At 46.3% G+C, this 9,927-nt stretch overlaps 1 protein-coding gene across 1 annotated transcript in view; it reads left to right on the top strand.

Annotated features, from left to right (window-relative positions):
* Positions 1 to 9,828: 9,828 nt before the first annotated feature.
* Positions 9,829 to 9,927, top strand: part of LOC126282361 (SKI family transcriptional corepressor 2) — a 262,174-nt gene continuing 262,075 nt past the window's right edge. The window contains exon 1 of the mRNA XM_049982019.1: positions 9,829 to 9,911. The gene's annotated coding sequence lies outside the window, so the exon portion shown is untranslated. The remainder of the gene's footprint in view (positions 9,912 to 9,927) is intronic.

The raw sequence follows: 9,927 nt of genomic DNA, 5'->3' as shown, positions 1-9,927 counted from the left end.
TCGGACCCCTTTTTTCTCAGAAACCGATAGATGTAGAAAGTTCTAAATTTATGTCAAATTCTAAGGTCTACGATCCCTCAGTGCCGTAAGACATTTAAGCTTCAAAGTCTGTGCAGTTAAAAGATACAGCCATTTATGTCACATATTTTGTCAATTGCACAGTCATTAATACCTATAAGGTACGTCCCATTGACCTATAATCATAAGATCTGGAGAGAATCAACGTTTTACAGAACAAGTAAAGCGAAAAAAATTCAAATCACTTGTAAATATCGATTTGCCATTAGAATATTACTCCAGGACAACATAAAAGTTTTGGTCATGTTTTAGTGAGTAAACAAAAAATATTTTATTAAATCCTCTCTCTCTCTCTACCTATAGGGCTATAAACTGAAGTCCCCTGTTCGCTCCTTTTTGTACGTCTGGGCTAGTCTCAGGAACTACTATACAGATTTTTATACGGTCTTGTAATTCTCAGGACCGATAGCTTGCCATCAAAAACTGGCAAAAAAAAATAAAATCATTGAGATTATCGATTTCCTTGGATGGATGAACTATCTATGGGCCAGTCCATAATTATCCCTCAGTGCAAGAGTCCTATTTGCAGTTGCCCAATTTTTATATGTAATGTACCTACAAGCTTTAACAAGGCTGTTCTCGAACACTGTGCTCTTCCCATACTAACATGTCTTTGAAACGAGAAATTTAGATGAGTTTCATTGAAAGAAAATTTCGAACAGCTCAGAGAGCTATGGAAATGTCCCTCCCAGGTTTTTGTAAGAAAGATCAGATAGTAAGTGAAGACATACACATAACATTATGACCACCGACGTACTATCAATATAAATCTGTCCAGGCGATATAGCAGTGTCACCTGGCGAGGAATGACAGCTAATAATCAATGAGCATGCTGTCCGTGTGCGGAATGGGAAGGGGCGCGAGATATCTGAGTCTGACCGAGGACAGATTGCGATGGCCCGGAGGCTCGGTACGAACACGTCGGAAACTACGTGTTCGAGGAGTGCTGTGGTGAGTGTCTTCAACACATGGCGAAACTAAGGTGAAATCAGATCCAAGTGTCGTGGGATTGGGTGGCCACCCCTCGTTACGGATGTAGGGCGTCGTACCGTACGCTGGGCAGACTGTAAGACAGGCAGCGAACTGTGGCGGAATTAATATCAAATTTGGATGCAGGACAGAGTACAAGTGTGTCTCAACACACAGTGCACCGAGTACTACTAACGATGGGCCTCTGCAGCCGGTGACCCATGCATGTGCCAATGTTAACATCACAACACCAGCAACTACCACTCAAATGAGCACCCGACCATCGGCAGTGCACGTTGGTGCAGTGGCAGAACGTTTCATGGTCTGACGAATCTCGATACCTTCTTCATCACTGCGATGGGAGGGCGCGATTCCGTCGTCTTCCAGAGGAACAGCTCCTTGACACTTATACACTACTGGCCATTAAAATTGCTTCACCACGAAGATGACGTGCTACAGACGCAAAATTTAACCGACACGAAGAAAATTCTGTGATAGGCAATGATTAGCTTTTCAGACCATTCACAAAACTTTGGCGCCGGTGGCGACACCTACAACGTGCTAACCTAAGGAAAGTTTTCAACCGATTTCTCATACATAAACAGCAGCTGACCGGCGTTGCCTGGTGAAACGTTGTTGTGATGCCTCATGTAAGGAGGAGAAATGCGTACTACTACGTTTCTGACGTTGATGAAGGTCGGATTGTAGCCTATCGCGATTGCGGTTTATCGTATCGCGACGTTGCTGCTCCCGTTGGTCGAGATCCAATGACTGTTACCAGAATATGGAATCGGTGGGTTCAGGAGAGTAATACGGAACGCCGTGCTGGATCCCAACGGCCTCGTATCACTAGCAGTCGAGATGACAGGCATCTTAGCCGCATGTCTGTATCGGATCGTGCAGCAACGTCTCGATCCCTGAGTCAACAGATGCAAGACAACCATCATCTGCACTAAAAGTTCGACGACGTTTGCAGCAGCATGGACTATCAGCTCGGAGACCATGGCTGCGGTTTCCCTTGACGCTGCATCACAGACAGGACCGCCTGCGATGCTGTACTTAATGACGCACCTGGGTGCACAAATGGAAAAACGTCATTTTTTCGGATGAATCCAGGTTCTGTTTACAGCATCATGATGGTCGCATCCGTGTTTGGTGTCATCGCGATAAACGCACATTGGAATTGTGTATTCGTCATCGCCATATTGGCGTATCACCCAGCGTGATGGTATGGGGTGCTGTTGGTTACACGTCTCGGTCACCTCTTGCTCGCATTGACTTTGAACAGTGGACGTTACATTTCAGATTTGTTGCGACCCGTGGCATTACCCTTCATTCGATCCCTGCGAAACCCTACATTTCAGTAGGATAATGCACGACCGCATCTTGCAGGTCCTGTACGGGCCTTTCTGGATACAGAAAATGTTCGATTGCTGCCCTGCCCAGCACATTTTTAGATCTCTCACCAACTGAAAACGTCTCGTTAATGGTGGTCGAGCAACTGGCTCGTCACAATAAGCCAGTCACTACTCTTGATGAACTGTGGTATTGTGTTGAAGCTGCATGGGCAGCTGTACCTGTACACGCCATCCAAGCTCTGTTTTCCTCAATGCCGAGGCGTAACAGGGCCGTTATTACGGCCAGAGGTGGTTGTTCAGGGTACTGAATTCTCAGGATCTATACACCCAAATTTCGTGAAAATGTAATCAAATGTCAGTTCTAGTATCATATATTTCTCCAATGAATACCCGTTTATCATCTGCATTTATTCTTGGTGTAGCAAATTTTAATGGCCAGTAGTGTACTTCGGGCCAGAGACAAACGGGCGGTGGCTCCATTATGCTCTGGGGAACATTCAAGTGGCATCTATGGACCCAGTAGAGCTCTTGCAAGGCACCATGATGGCCAAGAAGCACCGTACAGTGGTTGCAGGCTTCGTAAACCAATTCATAACGATGACATTTCCCGACGGCAGTAACATTTTTCAACAAGATAATGCGCCAGAAGTGTGATGGACTGGTTCGAGGAACACAATGATGAGTTCCAATTGATATTCCGGCACCCCAACTCACCAGATCTGAAACCGATCGAACACGTCTGGGATATGACTGAACGTGGCGTCAGAGCTCTTCTTCCCCGTCCCAGGAATTTACGGGAATTAGGTGACTTGTGTGTGCAGATGTGGTGCCGACTCCCTCTAGCGACCTATCGAGGCCTCTTTCCTTCCATGCCACGATGCGCCGCCGCTGTTATTCGTGTCAAAGGTGGATTTACCAGCTATTAGGTATATTGTTATAGTGTTATGGCTGATCAGTGCATGAGCAATAATACGACTAGGAATCCAGGATGTTGTGTAAATGGTAAAGACTCTAAAATCGAAAATGGTGGGAGATAATATACGAAAAAATGACGGAAGACGGACAAAGGCAGTTCTAAACTTGAGTCCGAGAGAAAGAGTACAAGGCACACCATCCGACTGCTGGGGTAAAGAACTGAAGAAAATCTCAGGCTTCAACTGACAGACGTAGAGAGGCATGGAAATAGGGAATGAAATTGATTTTTCAGATTCAGAGGGTAGACAATCTAACAAATTAAGTTTCAGTCACCTTGTAAAGGATGAATTAGTTGAACAATAAATAAGTAAATAAATAATGTTATAACACAAAGACCGACTAAGGGACGTTGAAACCTATGAATTTGAGCCATTCCATTAGCTCTATTTAGCAGAATTCGGTTTTTATACACTTCTTAGCACACCTTTTTGTCGGTGTATCTGTGTCTTTGATTCTGGGGAGAAGTATAAACATTAGTGTTTCATCAGACAGCTGCAGTGACACCTTTAGCGTCAGATATTGTAATTTCTCAACTTATGTTCTACGTGTAATACATCTACAGGTATATTAAATGTGGATACATTTCTGTAAACATACTGATTACGTATCCATGCTATTGTTCTATGTTCCATAGCATGTTTCTGTGCTTCTTTCTTCCCACTCTTTGCTACAGAGAGAGTGTGGTGCTTTCGTATTGCTTTGGCTCACGGGCACGAGTTCATTGAGTGGTAGTGGCAGTTTAGCCAACTTCTGTATATAACTTGAGTAGTATTCTGCGGGGCCAAAGAGACATTATGGAATACTGGTCAGCAGAAGTTGTGTAGGCTGGTACAAGCACGCGACCTATTTCCACTGCCCACTTCCGCTGTTACACGTGGACCTGACACCAGATGCGTGGCACAGCACGGTACTCTCGATCCCCCGTAAGTCAGGGTACTAGTAACGTAAGCTGGAATGTGTAAGATGGCTTATTTTCAGGTGCTGATGCATTCTTCCAGGAGTAACCATAGTAAATCATACCGTAGAATTATTTCCAGTTAGGAAGTGCAATCAGCTTTATTAATAATTCATTTTTTAAATTCGATTTCTTGTCCCACGGGAACTTAGCGATGGGAGAGTGCTTTGACCAATCTACACTCCTGGAAATTGAAATAAGAACACCGTGAATTCATTGTCCCAGGAAGGGGAAACTATATTGACTCATTCCTGGGGTCAGATACATCACATGATCACACTGACAGAACCACAGGCACATAGACACAGGCAACAGAGCATACACAATGTCGGCACTAGTACAGTGTATATCCACCTTTCGCAGCAATGCAAGCTGCTATTCTCCCATGGAGACGATCGTAGAGATGCTGGATGTAGTCCTGTGGAAAGGCTTGCCATGCCATTTCCACCTGGCGCCTCAGTTGGACCAGCGTTCGTGCTGGACGTGCAGACCGCGTGAGACGACGCTTCATCCAGTCCCAAACATGCTCAATGCGGGACAGATCCGGAGATCTTGCTGGCCAGGGTACTTGACTTACACCTTCTAGAGCACTTTGGGTGGCACGGGATACATGCGGACGTGCATTGTCCTGTTGGAACAGCAAGTTCCCTTGCCGGTCTAGGAATGGTAGAACGATGGGTTCGATGACGATTTGGATGTACCGTGCACTATTCAATGTCCCCTCGACGATCACCAGAGGTGTACGGCCAGTGTAGGAGATCGCTCCTCACACCATGATGCCGGGTGTTGGCCCTATGTGCCTCGGTCGTATGCAGTCCTGATTGTGGGGCTCACCTGCACGGCCCCAAACACGCATACGACCATCATTGGCACCAAGGCAGAAGCGACTCTCATCGCTGAAGACGACACGTCTCCATTCGTCCCTCCATTCACGCCTGTCGCGACACCACTGGAGGCGGGCTGCACGACGTTGGGGCGTGAGCGGAAGACGGCCTAACGGTGTGCGGGACCGTAGCCCAGCTTCATGGAGACGGTTGCGAATGGTCCTCGCCGATACCCCAGGAGCAACAGTGTCCCTAATTTGCTGGGAAGTGGCGGTGCGGTCCCCTATGGCACTGCGTAGGATCCTACGGTCTTGGCGGGCATCCGTGCGTCGCTGCGGTCCGGTCCCAGGTCGACGGGCACGTGCACCTTCCGCCGACCACTGGCGACAACATCGATGTATTGTGGAGACCTCACGCCCCACGTGTTGAGCAATTCGGCGGTACGTCCACCCGGCCTCCCGCATGCCCACTATACGCCCTCGCTCAAAGTCCGTCAACTGCACATACGGTTCACGTCCACGCTGTCGCGGTATGCTACCAGTGTTAAAGACTGCGATGGAGCTCCGTATGCCACGGCAAACTGGCTGACGCTGACGACGGCGGTGCACAAATGCTGCGCAGCTAGCGCCTTTCGACGGACAACACCGCGGTTCCTGGTGTGTCCGCTGTGCCGTGCGTGTGATCATTGCTTGTACAGCCCTCTCGCAGTGTCCGGAGGAAGTATGGTGGGTCTGACACACCGGTGTCAATGTGTTCTTTTTTCCATTTCCAGGAGTGTATATCCCATTCCAATTTGCGTTAATACCTTATGTGCGACTGTTATTCTGTCGGTTAGTGTTATTTCGCGAATTTCGTGTGAGATGGTGATGGCGACCACTTACTTCTCATATGATATACTGATCCTTCAGCTCTGGTAATTCATTTTTCTCTTATTGTATTGTATTGTATGTTAACCGGGGGCCTAAATACGAAGGAGTGGCTCCGTCCCCACCGCAGCCGCAGTGGTCCACAAACCCACGACGACTACTGTAGTCTACTTTACCCCTACTCCGACCAGCAGGCCGCGGTGGTCTCGTGGTTCTAGGCGCTCAGTCCGGAGCCGCGCGACTCCTACGGTTGCAGGTTCGAATCCTGCCTCGGGCATGGATGTGTGTGATGTCCTTAGGTTAGTTAGGTTTAAGTAGTTCTAAGTTCTAGGGGACTGATGACCATAGATGTTAAGTCCCATAGTGCTCAGGGCCATTTGAACCTCCTCCGACCCACACCGAACACCGAACCACTCTTTCAGGGTAATTGTGCGGTTCGGCCCCCGGTGGACTCCTCGCACGGCTAACCGGGCGGGCTCTCTCTTATTGTAACTTGTTTCAATTGCTTTTCGCGTGAATGTAATTTTATTTCATTCGAATGTCTTTCGTGAATTCCGTGTTTTACTTTATTATCTGAATTAGACCACGTGCCTTCACGCCACGTGATGAACCGTCAGCTCAGAATTATCGTCTGTAAAAGTTCGTTATTCAGCCTGAATCTTAAATCGTGTACCAATTTGTCTTTATTCTAAATGTTCCCGTATTTTTCCTACTTGCTAAATGGAGAATTTCTATGCAAGTTACATACCACGCGATTGACCTGTAAAGCTAGCTACTCTCTGGCCCATAAATTTCCTGTAATTCACTTTAATCGCACTGATTTAAGCCGCGCGGGGTAGGCGCGAGGTCTTAGGCGTCTTGTCACGCTCAGCGCGGCTGTCTCCATCGGAGGTTCCAGTCCTCCCTCGGGCAAGGGTATGTGTGTCGTCCTTAGCGTAAGTTACTTTAAGTTACCGAATTAACGAAGGTGGAGATATTACTTTTCATTAAACCCTCGTACATTAAAACTGAAGAAATTGTAAAAAGGTGGCAAGGAGATGGAACCTGGATAAGTTGAAACAACCGGAGGTTGTTGAGAGATTCAGAGGGGGCGTTAGGCAACGGCTGACTAAAACAGAGGAATGGAATGAAGTAGAAGACGAAAGGATAGCTTCAAGAGATGAAACAGTGAAGGCAGCAGAGGATCAAGTAAGTAAAAATACAAGGTCTAGTAAAACTTTGGCTAACGCAAGGGATATTGAATGTAATTGATGAAAGAAGAAATTTAAAAATACATCAAATGAAGCAGGCGAAAGGGAATACAAACTATTAAAAAGGTGACCTATAGGAAGTGCAAAATCACTAAGCAGGAATGGCTAGAGGACAAATGTAAGGAGTTAGAATCATTTTCATTAGGGGACGACAGATACCGCCTATAGGAAAATTAAAGAGGCCCTTGTGGACAAGAGAAACAGCTGTAAATATCAAGAGCTCAGTTCTAAGTAAAGAAGGGAAAGCTCAAAGGTGGAAGGAACAGAAAGAGGCAGACGAACTTGAAAGAAATATCATAAAAAAGAAAGGGGACGTAGATGAAGATGAGATGATATAGGTAACACTGCGAGAAGAATTTGACAAAGCTCTGAAAGGTCTAAGTCCAGAAACGCTCCGGATGTAGACGATATTCCGTCAGAAGCAATTATAGCCTTGGGAGAGGCAGCCACGACTGAGCTCTTCCATCTAGTGCGCAAGACGTATGAGACGAGAGAAATACCATGTTCTTCACAGAAAAATGGAAAAGCTGGCAGAGGCCGACCTCGGGAAAAATCAGTTTGCATTTCTGAGAAATGTAGGATCACGTAAGGCAATACTGATTCTAAGACTTATCTTAGAAGACAGATTAAGAAAACGCGAACCTACATTTACAGCATTTGTTGACTGAGAGAAAGCTTTTGCAAGTTTTTCTGGAATATTCTCTTTGAAATTCTGAAAGTATCAGGGTAAAATACAGGGAGCGAAAGGCTATTTACAGCTGATACAGAAACTAGATGGTCAATTTGGAGTAGGAATTAAAGTTCAGGGAGAAGGAATAAAATCGCCGAGGTTTGCCGATGACGATGTAGTTCCGTGAGGGGCAACAAAGGACTTGTAAGAGCAGTTGAACGTAATGGACAGTGTCTTGAAAGGAGGATAGAAGATGAACATCGGCAAAAGCAAAACAATGATGATGGAATGTAGTCGAATTAAATCAGGTGATGCTAAGGGAATCAAATTAGGGAAAGGGACACTTATAATAGTAGATGGGTTTTGCTATTTGGGCAGCAAAATAACTGATGATGCCCGAAGTAGACACGATATAAAATGTAGACTGGCAATGGCATGAAAAGCAATACTGAAGAAGAGAAATTTGTTAACATCGAATCTAAAGCGTTAGGAAGTCCTTTCTGAAGGTATTTGCCTGGAGTGTAGCCATGTATGCAAGTGAGCGATAGACAGTTTAGATAAAAAGAGAACAAAAGTTTTCGAAATGTGGTACTACAGAAGATGGGTCGGCCACGTAACTAATGAGGAAGTACTGAGCAGAATTGGGAGGACACGTACTTTGCGGCACCATTTGACCAAAAGAGGGAATGGGTTGTTGTTAGGACACATTCTGAGACATCAAGGGATAACCAGTTTAGTATTGGAGGGTAATGTGGGGGGGGGGGGGGAGGGGGGAGAGAGAAGGGGGGCGGGGGGAGAGGGGGGGGGGGGGGTAAAAACCGTAGACGGAGACTAAGAGATGCATTCAGTAAATAGATTCAGAAAGATGTAGTTTGCACTGGTTATTCGGAGAACTGAGTAGCATGGAGAGTTGCAACAAGCTAGTCTTCGGACTGAAGAGCACCACAACGACAAACGTGCATTTAATCACATGAGGCCGTAGTTTCAGATCTTCCAGTCAATATAGTGACATCCGTATTCCTATCAATAAAGTAAAAATATATACCTTATACTCACTACTGAAGTGTATTTGCTGTAGGCCCATAGGTGGCAAAACTTTATCTCTTAAAATGCGCCTTATCGAATGTAGTTCTTGGGGTATGAAACATCCAACTCACCGAAAAAGTTATATTAAAAACTGGAAATTTAGACTCTTGCTCCCTCTCGGCGAAGTTTCTGCGGACACCCTTGCCTGCCGTTCGCATAATTTTCCGAGAGTGTTCATTGTTGTTTGTCCGTCTTAAGTGGTGTTTGAAAATTAGCGTCGTGTTATTATTTTCTTTTCTGCCTCTTTCTTCATTTCTGACAACAGCCGTAATTAGAAATCCGTTCGAAGCATTAAATACACAATAACTAGAAATTCAGAAAGAAAGTTTTCCTCTTTCAGATGTATGCAATACTTGGCCGCTTTCCGCTGCACGTAATAGAACATAAAGCCGCATTTCACAGTTCCTTTTTAAAAAAGTAGGCTCCATTATGAGCTTAAAAAATAACGAAGTCTCGAAGAACAATTTTGAGCTTAAATACAGCGCCGCCGCCTCCTCCGCCCTTCTCATTAAGCTTCGGCCCTTCTTTTTCCGTCTCATAAATAAGGAGGAGGGAGAATGTAGGCCAAGCCTCTTCCCCGGCGCAGATTCAGTTAACAGTGCGGGCGACTCCTCCCACCCCTGAGCTCTGCGGGCTCGGTGTGCTGTGACGTCAACTGTGGTGCGCGCGCAGCCGCTGGCTTGTGGGCGTGGCGCGACTCGACCTGCCGTTGGTCGGTTGCTTGATTAGCCACGCCCCCTTCGGTGGCAGAGGAGCGGACTCGTGGAGCGCCGAGGCGACAGTTCTCAACAGCGCATCTCATAGGGAGGAGGCATTGCCGCTGTCGCTGGTACGCTGACAACAGACGACCGACACTTCCCGCGAGACTGCAGCTAACGAGGTAAGTTCCGGCACGC

Source organism: Schistocerca gregaria, chromosome 7, assembly GCF_023897955.1.
Source record: "Schistocerca gregaria isolate iqSchGreg1 chromosome 7, iqSchGreg1.2, whole genome shotgun sequence".
In the NCBI taxonomy this organism is placed as follows: Eukaryota; Metazoa; Arthropoda; class Insecta; order Orthoptera; family Acrididae; genus Schistocerca; species Schistocerca gregaria.
The sequence above is the reverse complement of the archived record's forward strand: the minus strand, read 5'-3'. Positions and strand labels throughout refer to the sequence as shown.